This window comes from Lissotriton vulgaris, chromosome 8 (genome assembly GCF_964263255.1).
Source record: "Lissotriton vulgaris chromosome 8, aLisVul1.2, whole genome shotgun sequence".
NCBI lineage: Eukaryota > Metazoa > Chordata > Amphibia > Caudata > Salamandridae > Lissotriton > Lissotriton vulgaris.
Genome location: NC_141696.1, coordinates 194,776,925 through 194,794,058, shown reverse-complemented (window position 1 = coordinate 194,794,058; position 17,134 = coordinate 194,776,925).

Below are 17,134 nucleotides of genomic sequence, written 5' to 3'. Positions count from 1 at the left end.
TGGGTGCGCTTACCAAGTCGACATAGCAGTACTAGACTGCAAACAGGCTCTGCAATGGCAGGCCTGAGACACACTTTACAAGCTGCTTCTGTGGGTGGCACAATCAGTGCTGCAAGCCCACTAGTAGCGCTTGAGCTAAAGGCCCTGCGCCCACATGGTGCACCGTACTAGGGTCTGACAAGTAAATCAAATGAGCCAATCATGGAGTCACTAATCCATTGTAACAATTTACAATAGGGAGCACTTGCACTGTGGAACTGAATAGCAGTGGCACTGTGCCCAAAGCATGTAAACCAGCAAAAACATATAAAAAACAGAGAAGATAACAGTGAAAAATTGAAGGGAGACTCACGCCAATGGTACCAGGTCTAACAGACACAAACTGTGAAACTTAGGGACAATTTATAAATTATCTTTTGAGCTCGAAATCGCGTTCAGTTAATAAATACACTGTTTACCCATATTTGGAACTGTTTTAAGGATCGGAGGCAATATTGAGATTTTAATGATTTTTTTTTATGTATGATGGTTCTAGATTTAATTAAACTTAAGTTGAGGATGGGTGGATGAATTTGGATCGGTGGGTGGGAGACAGAAAATGGTTGAAAGAATGAGTGGATGAAAGTGTAATGATGGATAGATGCAAGTCTGAGTGAACAAGAGGATGATGAGAGCGGAAAATTAAAATGAGAGGAGGCATGGTTAGGCAAATGAATGTGAGTTTGGAGATGTATGGTGTGTGAGGAGTGATTGAAAATGTCTGGAAAGATGAGAAATAATTGAGTTTGAGAACAAATGGTGGATGTTTAACCGCATCAACATAGATGGATGGCTGGATGAGAGCATGAAGATGGATTAATGAGTGAGTGGATGCAGGCTCTGAGGATGAATGGTTCATGAGTGAATGAATAAGAATACTGAGATGGACAAATTATGTGATGAGAGGGTGAGATGGAAGTGACATGGGGGTATAAATGAATGAGGATGCACGAATGGCAATGTGTGAACATGGAGGTCGTGCAGGGCCATGCAAGGCCCTTAGATCGCCCCCTATATCTCATATATAATGTTCCTCGCACAGGAACCAGTGTCTGAAAACATGTCAGACTTGATATAAAATAACCCCATGAAGCTCAGATGTACAGGGTCCCTGTATACTGGAGGTAGGGAGTTTGAGACTGTCTCCACTGGAGGGGGATGCCTGGTGGAGAGAGTGCACCTCTATGCACAGAAAATAGGGGTGCAGGGGTGCAGGAGCACTCGCTCCTCCCAAAAATATAACCATGCTTGAATTCAGAAGGTGAATGAACAATGAAAATGCCTTTGAAGGTTGATTTCATCTTGTCAACTCTGATGTGCGTTCAAAGGCAAAGGTCAAATGTCAGGGTATGTCATCTGTCAAATTGCTTCTTTTCTTTTAATGTGGAGATGTGTGTTAGTGTTTTTTCCTTTGACTGCAAAGTGAGAACATGTTCGTAAGGTGAGCTATAGGACAATCTTGCTATGTACAGAGACAGTGAAAAGAAAGACTGTAGGGTGTCAATTTTCATGTTCGTGTGTTCAGGGAATGCTTGCAAGCTCTGGCGTAATGGAATCAGGGGGAGAGGGGAAATTCGGGCATGTAATCATAGCATGCCATAAGGCATCACAGAGGTAGCGTAACATGAGCCCTGTGCGCCATGTGCCCAATAGATAGCAGGCGCATGAGGGGATTGTGACAATTGTTGGTGTAGAAACAAGATTGAGAAAAGGCACTTATAGTTCTTCAAAATATCCTATCAATATTCAGATCAGACAACCCTAGTTTTTTTGTGTATTCCTATATAGGCTATGCGCATTGGAATAATATACACTATAGTGTTGACATAGGACTGATTTCAGTATGTCTCTATCAAGTTCATTAAACTTAATTACTTGTGTGTGCCAGCTAACTCAGAGGTCACTAGAAACTTCTCAAATAAACAAGAAGGGATTAGCTTCTGACAACCGCATGTTGACAACTTTGTTTCCCTTAGAACCCGAACAGTCTCAGAATCGTGGAAACAATAGATAACAGTTTCACTCAGTCAATCATGCATGCTTTGTTTCTTCAGAGTTTACACAGAAATAGTTAGACGGGCGTTTCAATAAAAGGGGTCTATAGAACAGTCTTATTTCTCGTGCAAGAGATATGAAGTGCTACAATCAAAAGACAGAATGCGAAGTATAAAACATACAGCGATAGCAATAAGATCAAATAATATTGAAATAGCATGGTTTGTAGCTATGACATATATTCATAAAAATACATACATAAATAACACAGGCTAAAATGTGAATACTCATCTGGTGCTTCTAGCTTTTTCTACCCCAGTGTACCTAACCTAAGTGTAGTACAAGGTAAGAAGTAGGTGCTGTTTTTCTATAGTCTAGTTTAGCTATAGTTTAGATTGGTGTTGCCAAAATTTGCCAAAAGTCCCTCTAGGTTCTAGTCCGCTCCATACCTTAGAGTGAGAGAGGTTGGAATCTCTTTCCGGGTCTCGATCTCTAACACCCCGCAAGGGGAGTCAGAAACACTGGAGCTGTATTCTCTCCGAGGAGGATGACAGCATCTGGTTAGTGCGTCAGGCGGGGACTCTACTTCCTTCCAAACTTTCTGTGGCGAGTTGTGTGCCAGTATTGACATAAAAGTCGGGCGGAGGAACGTCATGAATGAACCCCTAAGGAATAGATGTTCATGCATAATAAATGAGTTCTTGGAGAAATCAATAATCCAAGCAAGGGGAAGTCCTAAAGGCTTAAAAGTCTGGTTTTCCAAGAACTCGTTGTGACGTGGATGGACGGATGTAGGTGGCCATGCCTGTATTTGGTTAGCATGGATAATGCCTAAATAAGGGTAGGATTTCTATGCCTAAATATGGGAAATGTGAATTGTGTCTATGTAAGGGCATAAATCGGGAAACCTATATACAGTATTTAAATCGACACACAACAGTTTCATAAAGAGGGATTTGTAGGTAAGAGGTAGTTTGATAGGGAACTTAAAGTTCCCTCATGGGTGACCATTGTTTCGAAAGTATTTTGACCAGCAGCAAAAGTTACTTTCTGGCCAAATTAAATGTGTATGGTCACAATGGTATCTATAAGGAGATGTGTGTATAAAACCAGTTAAACTTTGGCTAGAAGATAAGGTAGGGGTTTCTTGTCACAGTTTGTGACAAGCATATGAAGGTGAAGGGCAGTTCTTAACAGAAAGATCATGGAAGGATGGAATATTCCTCCCTGGGCGCTTTCTTCTTAACTAAGGAGGAATATCACATGTATTCCACAAGTTGTGATAAGAAATGCATACAGCATCTTAATTTGCTTTTATATTCCACTTCTTTTCATTTTTGCATTCTGACTCTTACAAATAGATTCTAAGTCATATTTTACTTGGAAGTGGCAGGATGGAAAAATGTAAATTACACAGAACTCACAATCTGTATCCCCATATGGGAACCATTCGCTTTAAGGGGACGTCCCAGGTTCAGACGGCAGATGTGTTCTACTAATGGTACAGGCTCAGGCCTCATAAAGTAGAAGTACCACTAAAGTCATGAAGACTTTCATCAATATAGAGTAAAAGAAGGGCCTCCAGTCAAGTCATGAAATAATATCCATAGCCGAAAGTGGCATCAAGCACCAAGAGTAGATCAGTAATTGGTGCCCCAAAACATGAATTTTCACTCAACCATCATCCTTAAAAACTCTCCTCCACTTCAGGAAAGAGCCAACATTAAAAATACATTGGAACAGCCGACCTAAAAAAGGCAGCTGGATTGAGGTATTGCCTGATGTCAGATGAGCAGTCGGTCAAGAGTTTACACCAGTAGAAGCAGCACAGGCTGTGCCAGCAGAACCATGATAATTCACCAGACTCTAAATAGAGTGAGCTAACTGGGAATTTGGCAGACAGGATACTCTGCCATGTTTGTAGGAGAGTACGCCACATACCAAACTCTAAATAAGGCTGTAATGTCTTTTTCTTTATAATGCTTTACCTTGAGCTTGTGTACATACAAAATCTGTCAGTATCGCCTGACACCTCCTAAGAACAAAACTACCAAATGGAGGATCAAGAAATTATTTTGAGAATCCTTGACTAAACTTTGTTTGTACATAGCTAAACACACACTCACACACACTTACTTTTCTATCCCCAACTCACACTCTAGAGAGCAAACCATTTCCTCAGTATAAAAAGATTTTACAGGGAAGATTTTACAGGCGCTGATCTCAGTCAGAACTGCTTTTAGGGTACAGAGATCTATCCATAAGTTCACATATATCTAACAAAGTCACATTTCTGACAGCAAAGCTATCCCTGTGCTTACATAGAACTTATAGGATCATACCCTTAGCAGCAGACATATTCAACAGATTACAGAGCTGTTACAGCCTCAGGCTTCTGACAGCTGAGCTTTCCCTCAGGCTACACAGATCTTACAGGCCCAGGCTAGGACACTGAGCTATCCCAGAAGTTACTAAGCTGTCAAAAATATACAGCCCCTAGATGACATGTGTGTCTCAACTAGGGGTTGTGAAGCACCATTTTGGATGGGCAGCTTCTATATACTACCAAAACATTTTACAGTGCAACTTGCCATCTTTTAAAATACCCCAAAAAATAAGTGAAGAGACGCACCAATCAATGTCCAAAACATATCATTTAGCTTTTGGAGTGGTCTGCATATCTTTCAGTAAAAAGTGGAGTTTGGCTCCACACCTTGCTTTTGATTCACTGGAATTCATCTCCAAGTAAGTTCCCTGTAGCTAATTCAATGGCTTTCTTCCCTATTCTTATGTGTGTCCTGCCCAAGGAGTATTTCTGTCTCACCGTGTTTAGATTAGATGAGTTGTATTCTTTGACTGCTGGCATCAGGACATTGCATTGCAGTGCATGAGAGGCTATGGGGCTTATTTACAAGCTCCTTGTGCCTCAGGTGCGTCAATTTCAACACTTAAATAAGCCCTTGTGTTCTCTACTTTTCTGCCTCTGTGCATTCTACCTCTTCCCCTGCCTCTGCTCATGTTATTTATTAAAAAAAATCTTCACCGGAACCTGATTGCCCGCTTGGCCCTCCCCCCCGCCCCCCTCCCTCCCCGAGGCTCTGTCCACCTACCTCTGCTAATACCACTTTAGCTGTCTTTTGGAGACCTACTGTATCCAACACATTCCTAAAGTGACATTTGGGTCTATCCCTTGATCATGATTTAATTACTTTCTTGCTTATCTCAGTTCCTTGTTCCTGAGTCCATGGCTGTCTTCCCTACTTTTGGGCTTGTGCTGCCCATGGAGTATTTTGGCCTTACCATGGAAGAGTTGTATCCTTCCACTGCTCAAATAGGGACCTGCATTGAGGTTCATGAGGGTTAATTTTCCCGCCCAATGTCTGTCTCTAATTACACTATCTGCCCACTGTTGAGTAAGTGCCTTCTGTGAATACCAAAATGGTAGTAAGTTTAGGATTTTGTTTTAAGTTAGTTCTGTGAATCGTGCCCACAGAGTACTAAACATTGTGCAGTTACCAGGTATGATAGAGATTAGACTAGGGACAGTTACAGCGTCCTTTTGTCATACAGTATCACAAGAATAAGCACAGAACAGGAGTAAACCCGTTAACCCAATTGAGACCGGGTAGTAATTGCAGCAACAATACAACGTCTCAAAAGGAATATCATGTAAACAGACAATTTAAAAAGAGAGTAAATCACATAGCACAGGGAATAAGGTACAAGGGAGACCAAATGATAATTCAAAGTTGTTGTTTACATATAGAAGCACGGAAGTACAACTGGATTGCAGTAAGAATAGTGCCTTAATTGGACCAGGTCATTGCAGTTTGAATGACCTGCAGTCGGTACCATGCTCTTGAAATAACTGCTGTATCCCAGTAGTCTGTGCAAGCCATCTGTGCCATGCTCCAGCAGTTTCTGATATGCTCAAGCAGCCATCGATGAGCTCCAGCAGTCTTTGCCATGCTCTTGGAATCAATGCTGTGGCCCTGCAGTCTGTGCCATGCTCCAGCAGTTTCTGCTGTGCTCAAGCAGTCCTTGATGAGCTCCACCAGTCTATGCCATGCTCTTGGAATCAGTGCTGTAGCCCTGCAGTCAGTGCCATGCTCTTGCAGTCTGTGCTGCGGTCCTGCAGTCTATGCCATGCTCTTGGGGTCACTGCTGTAGCCCTGCAGTCTGTGCCATGTTCTTGCAGTCTGTGCTATGCTCTTGGAGTCACCACTGTAGCCCGGTAGTCTGTGACAGCAGTCTGTGCCATGCTCCAGCAGTCTATGCCATCCTCTTGCACTCTGTGTTGTGGCCATGCAGTCTGTGCTCAGTCAGTCCTTGATGAGCTCCAGCACTCTATGCCACGCTCTTTGAGTCACTGCTGTAGCCCTGCAGTCTGTGCCATGTTCTTGCAGTCTGTGCTGTGGTTCTGTAGTCTGTGCCATGCTCTTGGAGTCACTGCTGTAGCCCTGCAGTCTGTGCCATGTTCTTGCAGTCTGTGCTGCGGTCCTGTAGTCTGTGCCATGCTCTTGGAGTCATTGCTGTAGCCCTGCAGTCTGTGCCATGTTCTTGCAGTCTGTGCTGCGGTCCTGTAGTCTGTGCCATGCTCTTGGAGTCACTGCTGTAGCCCTGCAGTCTGATGCAGCAGTCTGTGCTATGCTCCAGCAGTTCCTGCTATGCTCAAGCAGTCCTTGATGAGCTCTAGTAGTCTGTGCCATGCTCTTGCACTCTGTGCTGTGCTCCTTGGACCATGGGAGGATAAACTAAGGCTAGTCCAGCATTTGGCACCGTCTAGTGGTGTAGTTGTGTTACATGCCTCGTCAATAATAAAGCAGACTTGCTTCACATTCTATAAGAACATTTTGTAATAAAAGTGAACAGCTGTGAAATTCTACGAACCTGGAGAATTATGGGCTATTTGTGCAAAGAAAAGGAACTGCTATTTCCAAAATATTATCCGAATCGCTGTTTGGAAATCGCTATTCCTTAAGGATGAAACTTTTTGTTTCATACTTCCAATTCCTAGTGGGTTGCAAATCGCCCTACCTCATTAATATATATGAAGTTGGCCGCAGTTTGCGACCCATTAGGAATCGCAGCTATCACAGGAATGATGGCGGCCTGCTGAGGTCAGCAGACAACTATGTCTGAGATTATCTTTGGATAAAGTTTTTATTTGTTGAAATGCAACCCATTTTCCTTAAAGAAAAACGGGATGTGTTGCAATAATAAAAAATTAAACGTTTTATTTTAATTTTTTAAGAGCAGGCAGTGGTCCCACAGACCACTGCCAGCTATTAGAAAATGTTTTCCCAATATTAACAAAGGGGAAGGTGTCCCACGGGGATCACTTCAAATTTGCAAATGCATTGCCACCAACTTTGAGTTGTCGGTAAAGTGTGAATGTTTGACAACCGCATTTTATTCACAAAACATTTGCACACACCCATGGTATTTGGTGTTTGGAAGAGATGTCTTAAACACGCCCCTTCCAAATACCGACTCGCAAAACTAAAATTATGAATCAGTAACAAGTTATTGAATCACAATTTGGGCTTTGTACATTCCACAAGGCAATATTCCAGTTGCAAACAGGCCTATTTTGCAAATTTGCCCATTTACACCCGAAAAATGCTTCATACATATCGCCCTATGTCCCTGGTCTCTCCACTTCTAGCAATCATGGTGCTCCAGCACATTCCCGAGAATCATTACAATATGTGCTTTGTTTCTGCAGTTTGTGCAGTGTTCTTACTCTCTGAGTTGTACTGCTTCAGTCTCTGCTGGGTTTCTTCAGTCTTTGCTGTGCTTCTGAAGGGTCCACTGTGGTCCTAGGCTGTCAGGTTCTGAAATAATGAGTGTATTGTTCCAGAAGAATTACTCAGTTTCAATTGAGCCTGAAACTTAGGCCTACAAACAGTATTCACACAGGTTATAATGAATAGGTCCTGGGAGAGCATAAATATGATAATGAAAGTACATTGGAGATTTTGGATGATATACTGCACTTCAAGAGAGACTATTATCCAGAGGTAATACTCATAAACAGCCAATAACAGAAATCTTCAAAGGAGGTACTACTCATAAAACCACAGGAAGGAGAGAGAAGCCAAAGATAATTATCAGCAGGATGTTGGAGTTGCCTGAAAACAGTGACCCGAAACATATGGAATGCATGCTGGGCTAAACAGCTAAAACAACTCACCAACAACAATGTTGCCAGTGGCAGCTGGTGACATTTAAAAGGGGTGAGACGTAAAAGTTAGGTATGACCTTTATTTAGCAAGCAACACAAGCAAACTTAGTGGTCAAACATGGAGTCCATGGTGGGTCTTCCTCCTAAGAAAAAATAAAAAATGATTGGAAAATGGTGCATTTCAAAGCAAATTAATTTAGTGATAAAGCAAATCTTACAAAACAGTGGGAATGTCTAGTCTTGAAATATTGAACACATTGAAAACTGCCCCATATATTGCTGTATTAATATGTTCAACAGGTACTGTAATGTGCAAATTGTACATCGTGACAACTTCAGCCCTTTAAAGTATGTGCTTGCCTAGTGTCTTGCACTGCATGCAGCATCAGCTTTAGAAGAAAATGCTCTAACCAGGTTTCGGGATGCACCCACAGCAGCTGGATGCTATTAGTCCTATAGAATTATGTGCAGACAGTCCTTTAAATGGGATGAAAAAAGTGGGGGCTCTCTAAAAGGCAACATGTTAAATACATTTCTGTGATTCCCATTGTGTGCCATCCAACCAGCATTCTGGTTTCTCTCTGAGATGTGTTTTGATCCAGATATATAACACAACAACTGACATGCATCTAACACCTGGAAGTACATTAATGGTTGTTAGCTGTTTAAGAGAAATGAGTAACAACAGTGAGTTGTTATAAATAATTAACATTGAAAATGTTTCAATTCTGAAATTGAGAGTCTGTGAATTAAACAGCATTGAGACCCATGGAAGGAGTTTCGGCCTTCAGTCATGTGCGCTTTATATTAGATATGTATGCCCTTTTTCTCTGCATATCTCGTCCATCTGCATATCTTCAAACATCTCTCTTCCTTTTTCAGCAACCTAATTTTTCACTCTTCCCTGAATGCACTTTCTCGCATCTGCCTGAAATGAAATGAAATAGAATATTTGATATAGGGCGCAGCTACTCAAACTAGAGTGTCCAGGCATGTGACAGCAGAAGGAAAGTGTGTGTAAAAAGACCCATTGTTGCATGGCGTTTTAGGATCCGAGTGAATTTTCCAGATTCATGCCCTTATATAGGTACAATTCACATTGGCCTAATATAGGCATATAAATCATTCCCTTATTTAGACATAGCCCATGCAGTCCAAATACAGGCATGGCTACTTCCACCCTTACCAAAACGTCACAACGATTTCTTGGAAAATCGGCTTAAGCAGTCAGGGACCTCCCCTTGCTTGAATATTGATTTGTCCAATAACTCATGTACTTTAAAAAAACCTACTATTCCCTTGGGGTTCTTTCCTAACGTTAATATGCCCAACTTTACATCAAACTAGATACCTTCAAGTAATAAATATGCCTTCACTTGCTCTAGCAAGACATTGTGGTTTGGAGCAGTTCGAATATCTACTTGCCCGACGCAGCTCGCTACAGCAAGTGCCGAAGGAAGCCGACCCCCCAGCTGACGCACTGATCGAGAAAATTTCCTTTCTCTCGCTGAGAATCCAGTTCCAGTGTTTCCAAGCTCCCCTTGTGGGGTGTTGGGAAATCGAGTCCCAAGACAAGAGATACCAGACCTCCTTCATTCTAAACTATGGTATGGAGCTGATTAGACCCTAAGAGAAATCTTGGATAGATTCTTGGCAAAGAAACCAAACCTATGCAACACAATACTTACTCCCTCCCGCGTACTAGACTTACGTTAGGTACATTGGGGTAGACATATTTTAGAAGCACCAGTTGAGTATTTTTAGTCATTGTTCTTTATGTATGTATTTTTATATGGCTTAGAAACCATACAATGTTTTTACAGTATTATTTTATAATATTGTTCTTGCTGTACGCATTATACTTTGCAGCCTGCATTACGATTGTAGCAGTTCACTTTACTTGCATGAGAAAGAAGACTGTTCAATAAAACCTTTTATTGAAAACACCTGTCTCTCTATTTCTCTGCACCTCTGTTGAAACGAAGCATGCACGATTGACTGAGTGAAATTCTTATCTATTGTTTCCACAACTCTAGAGATACAATTCTTATTCTTGGGAAACAAAGTTGTCATGTTTATGGGGTTGTCAGACACTAATCCCTTCTAGTGAATTCGAGAACGTTTCTAGTGACCTCTGAGCTAGCTGGCACTCACTATTAAGTTTAATACATTCGATAGAGACCTAGTCGACCTCAATCCTACGTCTAATCTATAGGATATATTATTCCAATGCGCAGAGCCTATTGGGAATATAGGAACTACACTACATCATTAGTTATTAAAAAGCCAGATTTTTAGGTTCCTCCTGAAGGAGAGTAGGTCTGTGGTTAGTCTCAGAGACTCAGGGAGACTATTCCACAGTTTTGCTCCTAAAAGTCGAAGGATATACCTCCAATGAGGGTGCAGCATATTTTTTGCACGATGGCAAAAATGGCATTAGAAGATCTTAAGGGTCTGGATGCTATGTAACGATTTATATGCTTGTTCAGGTAGCCAACTCCTAAGCTGTAGAAAGCTTTAAAAAAAATGGCCCTAGCTTTGAAATCAATCCGTTCCTTTATGTGGAGCCAGTGTAGAGATGTACGAATAGGGGTCATCTCAGGATGGATCTAGCCGCAACATTCTGTACCACTTGTAGGCGCTGGAGAAGGGACTTAGGAAAAACGAGGTACAAGCCGTTGGCATAGTCAAGCTTAGATGTCACCAAAGCCTGCACCACAATCTTTCTGCCCTTAAGAGGTAACAGTGGCAAGAAATACTTTAACATGCAGAGTATACCAAAGCAAGCACCAGTAAGATTTGGGATCTGAGAGCGCATGGAGAATGTCTTGTCTATGACGATTCACGAGTTTTTGACTTTCTCCGTTTCCGCGGGTGGGGCGGCAGATCTCTAGGCCACCTAGAGCTCCAGTCAGGTGATTTTGGTTTACCCCCCCCAAAAAAGGGTTACATTTTAGCTGATTGATCTTAAGCCAGTTAAAGACTTTTGTTAGGCAAGACCTAATCCTAGCCCATTCAAAGTCGGTGCCTTTCTGATATGTGAAAATCAGCTGAGTGTCATCAGCGTAGGACACAATTTTAGCGCTCTCTTCCTCTACCAAAAAATGCAAGGGGAGAGAGATATATATTAAAAAGGGTAGGACTGAGAATGGAGCCCTGAGGGGCACCAACATTTATGGCTGGAACCAGGGATGAGAAAGGGGGGAGCCAGATGTCCTGAGATCTATTTTCCAAGAAGGAGGCCATCCATGTTAAGGCGGCCCCTCCCAGGCTGATGTTTGCAAGTCTGTCTAAGAGCCTCTCATGTGGGACCGTAGCAAAGGCCACTGACAGATCGAGCAATTTCAGGACTGCCTCGCCTCCCTGGTCCAGCTTACCCTTGATAAATTCAGACACTTCCAGCAGAGTGGACTGCGTGCTGTACTTAGCCCTGAAACTGGATTGGGACTCATGAAGGAGCTTCCCGTCTTCAATGTGTTTTTGGAGGGCCTTGTTTACGTGCTTCTCTAGTACTTTAGAGATGCCGGAAGGAGAGAGATCGTCTGTAGTTGGCAGGGTCCATCAGCTTGGCGATAGCCTCTTTTTAGCAGTGGAAGAATCTCTGCATGCTTCCATGATTTTGGCATAATGCCAGAAGAGAGGGAAGCATTAAAGAGCTTATTTACTGTGTGGTTTATGGTGGGGGCTTATAGGTTCAGAATATTCGCTGGACATGGGTCGGTAGGAGAACCAGACTTAATGCTTTGGAGAAGGGTCAGTGATTCTTCCAGCAAAAGCTCAGTGAAAGCGGGTAAAGAAGGGGGAACCAGGAAGTGAAATTTGCTGTTAGCCTTTTGCTAGAAGGTCAGTTCTTCCTCACTTCATCAATAACCACTTCCAAACCTATTATGCACTCACTCACTCACCTGTAAGCAATTTATTTCCTTTGCTTTTGCCTTGTAAATATTTTGACATTTGTGTACCCCCTTCAAACACACACACATTTCCACAGAATTTCAATTGCAATTGGAATACATGACCATTGTTCTGTGTGCTCTGCAGAGAGGTCAACCCACTGACAGGCACTTTGCTCTGGCTTCAGCCTCAGTGTCAGAGTGCTCAGTCAAAGCCCCTCATAAACACCTGGCAAAGCTCAAAGAATGCACTATGCAAGAGTAATATGATGCGCAGAGAAAAATACAGAAACATAACATGATAAAATAGCTAACACTCTAAGGGAATGCAAGATTAAGTAAAACGTGAAATAAGAGAGAAACTAGATTGCTGACACGCATTGCCTTAACATTTTTAACATTCATTTTTCATTTATCAATCCATGTTTTTGGCATTAATGTTGAGGGTATGAATATAGGACCAGTTTTATCACCATACAGCAGTATTTGTCTTCACAGTAAGCACATGATTCTCCATTTGCATTTGACTCAGATATTGGGATCAACTTTGCAAGGAAACAAACACCCTGCTTGTCCTTAGGATCAATTTTGCTGCGGAAGAAACACAGCAGTTCTACTTCTAAAGTGTGCTGTGACCTGCAGCCAGGGTCTGAGATGTCATAGAGGGGATGGTTAGCGTGACCAGGGGTCTCAGCACAATATACATAAGACAAGATTTGCATTAAAACACTTATCGTTACCAAGGATAAGCCACCAGATCACACATGTGACGAATGGGAAAGGGTGGGATCTATGCCTGTGAATGACAGAGGGCTGGTTTCAACCAGGGGCAGTGACTCTGACGCCCTTAACCATGATGCTGAAGGCAGAACTGGTCTATAAGGGATACCACCATAGACTACAACGGCAATGAAGGGCTTTACAACTGTAAGTCCTATGTCATGCATCACCGTTCAGGAAGTTTATTTACTGCCTGGCTTTTGTCTCCTGCTTCAGAGCAAGGCTGGCAGCCTGAGACAGACAGCGCAGACGTAAATACATCTGTTGCTTAAAGATACAATTGTATCCTTAAATAAATAAATCTATTTAATATTTTTGCAGGAATGTGTAGGAATTTCAACGCCCTAATAGAGAAGCTGCCCCTGAATGTTGCCTGGTTTGTGTTGTCTGGCTCCAATGATTAATCCCAAACAATGGGCATCATCCATTACCATTGTTCATTGTCAAATCTATAGGGGCAGGTGAATACCCTTCCTCGTATGAGAAGGAACAGTCACCACTTCAGTTCTTCTTTGATGACAGAGGATCAGACTATCCTCTGCTTGAAATCCTGAAATACTGGATCCAACTTCGACAAAATGTAATACATCTGGGTCCCTAGTTGGAACCGTGCCTAAGGAACCACCATCACAATGGCTCGCATTACCCCTTTAAAATTGGAGCCGTGATCTTACTGATGGCAAGGTTTTCATCATCACAGAACAAATGTGCTTGATCTTCTGAATTCTCTCCTTTGGAAGAACAACTTTTCCTGACCCCATGGGAAAATGGGCTTCTATGAACTATTTTTCATGGGAAGGTTGCAAATGGGGGTTTTTCTAATTTATTAGAAACCCATGTCTTTGAAGAGTTTCAGACACCATGTTGCAGTCCTGAATAGTCTAGAAGTTGAAGGGGAATGGATCAGCCAGTCATCCAGGTAAGGATGCAACATTTCTCCTTCCTTGTGCATTATGTCTACCAAAGGAGCCAACACCTTGGTGTACACCCTGGATTACATGAGTCCAAAACAAAGGACCTGACACTGAAAATTATGGTTGCCCACTGCAAACTTGCAATGCCTCTGATATTGCTGCAGAATGGCATCCTGAAGTTCAAAAGTCACTAAGAACACCCCTGGCAGAACCAAAGGAAATCCTTTCTGCAATCCATTTTGAAGTGAATTGTCCTGACCCAAAAGTTGCCTTCCTTCAGATCTAGTACTAGATAAAAACAACCATCAAGCCCTCTTGAACAAGAACAGGATAGAGTATACGTCTTGACTTACCTAGTACATTCATGGGTACACGGATAATAGCAGTTTATTTTAACAATATTTTAAGGCTATTGCTTATACTTTATGAATGATATTCCACACTCACCAAACTGCTGTTTTACAAAATGGGTAGAAATCTTTGGATATGCCTGCCTACGAGACCCACATGTCCTCCTGTTGCCGGATAATAAGGATCTCTTCTCTTCTCTCATGACTGGTTTAAAGTCTCACTCTTTTGCTGGATATACTAGGTTGACAATTTTTGGGGGTAAGATCTAGAAGATGGGTCGTCCTTCTTCTAGGAATCCCAACAATAAAGATTTGAAGACGTATAAGATTTGCTTTTATAAGGTTGAAGTGTTCCTCTCTTTAAAGGCAATATTACCAGTTAATTCAATTGATAATAAAGAATTTCTTAACAATAAAGGCAATTTTCAGAAGAGACAACATTTCTGCTGTGCCCACGTTCCAGTCTCTCTTCCACATGTGGTAGTGGGCAAGAATGCAAACACCTAAAGTCAAGGAAGCTGCTCTAATCATAAAACGCGAGATGAGAGGAAGCTGTTTTTTGGCGTTGTCTGGACTAGGAGCTCAGGAAAACATTTACCCTCCTGCATCACTAAAACTAAAAGCTCAAATTCCTTCATTACGTATTAAGTAGTGTAGGACATCTGTTTTTTCTGCATGGTCACCACAGATTTTTCACCTTTCACTGAACCCCATTTTTGCTAGTTTTAGACCTCAGTGAAGTTTACCCTTTATATATGGCTAAATTGGCTTCTTTACTTTGCCTGTATGTCCATAGCATCTGAAAGTACATCGGGCTGAGTTAAATGCCACTGCATTATCTATTGTGTCATCCAATACAGGGGCAGTGCAAACATGGCTACAGGCCTACCCTGTGTAGCCTGACAGGTGCAGTGTAAAGCCTGCAGTGCAACCTGTCAAAATAGCCCCTTTTAACAAGTAACAACTTCTTTTTAAAATATTTTTTACCCCTACTTAGTCCTTGTAGCCACCAAGGCATGGTGCATGGTATTTAAAAATGAACATGCAGAAAATTAAGATTACCATGCCCCGACAATGACAAGGCCCTAAAACCTATTTTTAATGTGGCAGCTCTACCTGTCCTATGTAGAAATTCAGAGTACATATTAAAATACCAATACTGTATCAATGGGACCAGATAGAAATATAGAGAAACAACTGTTTTTAATAGTTATGAAAAAAGTACAATTCCATACTGGTATAGTATTTTAAGGGAGAACATTAAGGAAAAGTAACTTTTACAAAGTTATCTTTTCCCTGCCTAAAGTTCTTGGAGTCTAATTTGCGTTAGCTCTTATTCAACTCCCAGCCTCTGCTTAGCGCTCAGAGAGGTGTGAAAGAGATGTTATATTCCTCCAAGGCTCATACAATAGGCTTAATTGAATGGGCAAAGATGACTTTTTTGAGCTCAATAGAGCAGGGTAGGGACTTTGGGCATTCTGTTGCCATCAGTGTCAAATGTTGCCTGACAGGACTGTTGAGCAACATGTAGCACTTTGGTGTACATGAAAGCAAGAGATTAGGATGCCAGGACAGTTCTTGTGTCTCCAATGTACGGTTGCTGAAGGACCATGTTTTTTTCCTACCAGACGTCTGTCTTTGGATTTGTTGTGGGTACAGTGCCTGTTTCGTACTGGAATCTAGATTTAGATATTGGAGGGCACCAGTGATTACCAATGTGCACTCCCCTACACACCCACAACCCTCAGTGCCCATGTTAACTGTGGCCAAGGACTTTTGCCATTTTAAAAATGCCCTGACACATGGTTTTTGAGGCTGTTTGCAGTAAGGCAAACTGGAACAACGGAAAAAGTGGGTAGGGTCAGTTCTGGGAACTTTTACCCCATTGGGTAGGGAGTGCCCAGGAGGCATCCCAACTCAGTAGCTAGTGCCAGGCGTAAATGTGGCTCACCAAGGTACCTCATGAGAGCAGTTTCTGAAACGGTGGAAATACAGTAGAGTATCAGACCTGCTGTCTGTCAATCAATCAGATGTATGTTAAGCGCGACTACTCACCCGTAAGGGTCTCATCGCGCTGGGGGGGGGTAGGAGGGGTCGCAGGTTCCAGTCCATCAAGGAGTGGGTCTCTCGAAGAGCCAGGTTTTGAGGTTTCTTGCAAAGATGGGGATCGATGCTGTCCGTCTGAGGTGGAGCGAAAGGTCGTTCCATGCTCTGGCCGCGCGGCAAGAGAAGGAGCGGCCTCCCAATATGATCTTACTGGTGCGGGGGACCACGGCGTATGAGAGCTGGGCTGATCGTAGGGTCCTTTGGGGTGCGCGTAATTTGAGTCAGCTGTTCAGGTATGCTGGTCTGGTGTCTTGGAGGGCCATGTGAGAGCATCTTGAAGGTGACTCTAGCTTTGATGGGGAGCCAGTGGAGTGTGCGTAGGTGCTGGGGGAAATGTGGCTATGTCTTGGCAGGTTGATGACCAGTCTTGCGGCAGCATTTTGGATGTTCTGTAGCTTGCAGTTGAGGTTTTTGTTTATTCCGCCATAGAATGTGTTGCCTTAGTCGAGCCTCCTGGTGACCAGGGCGTGAGTGACGGTCTTTCTGTGTTCAAGGGGGATCTATTTGAAGGCCTTACATAGGAGGCAGAGGGTGTGGAAGCAGGAGGACGAGACGGAGTTGATCTGGTGGTCTATTTTGAGCTCTGAATCCAGGATGATTCCCAGGTTGCGTGCATGGTCCATGGGGATGGGTGGGATTCTGAGTGTTGGGGGGCACCAGGTGTTGTTCCAGGTTTGGGCCTATGATGAGTACTTCCATTTTGTTGGTGTTTAGATGTAGGCAGCTGTTTTTCATCCATTTGGCGACGGCCTCCACGCCTTCTCGAAAGTTGGGTCTGGTAGTGTTGGGTTCAATGGTTAGGGAGAGGATGAGTTGGGTGTCGTCTGCGTATGACACATTGACAGAAATTATCTTAAAGGCCAAAAACAA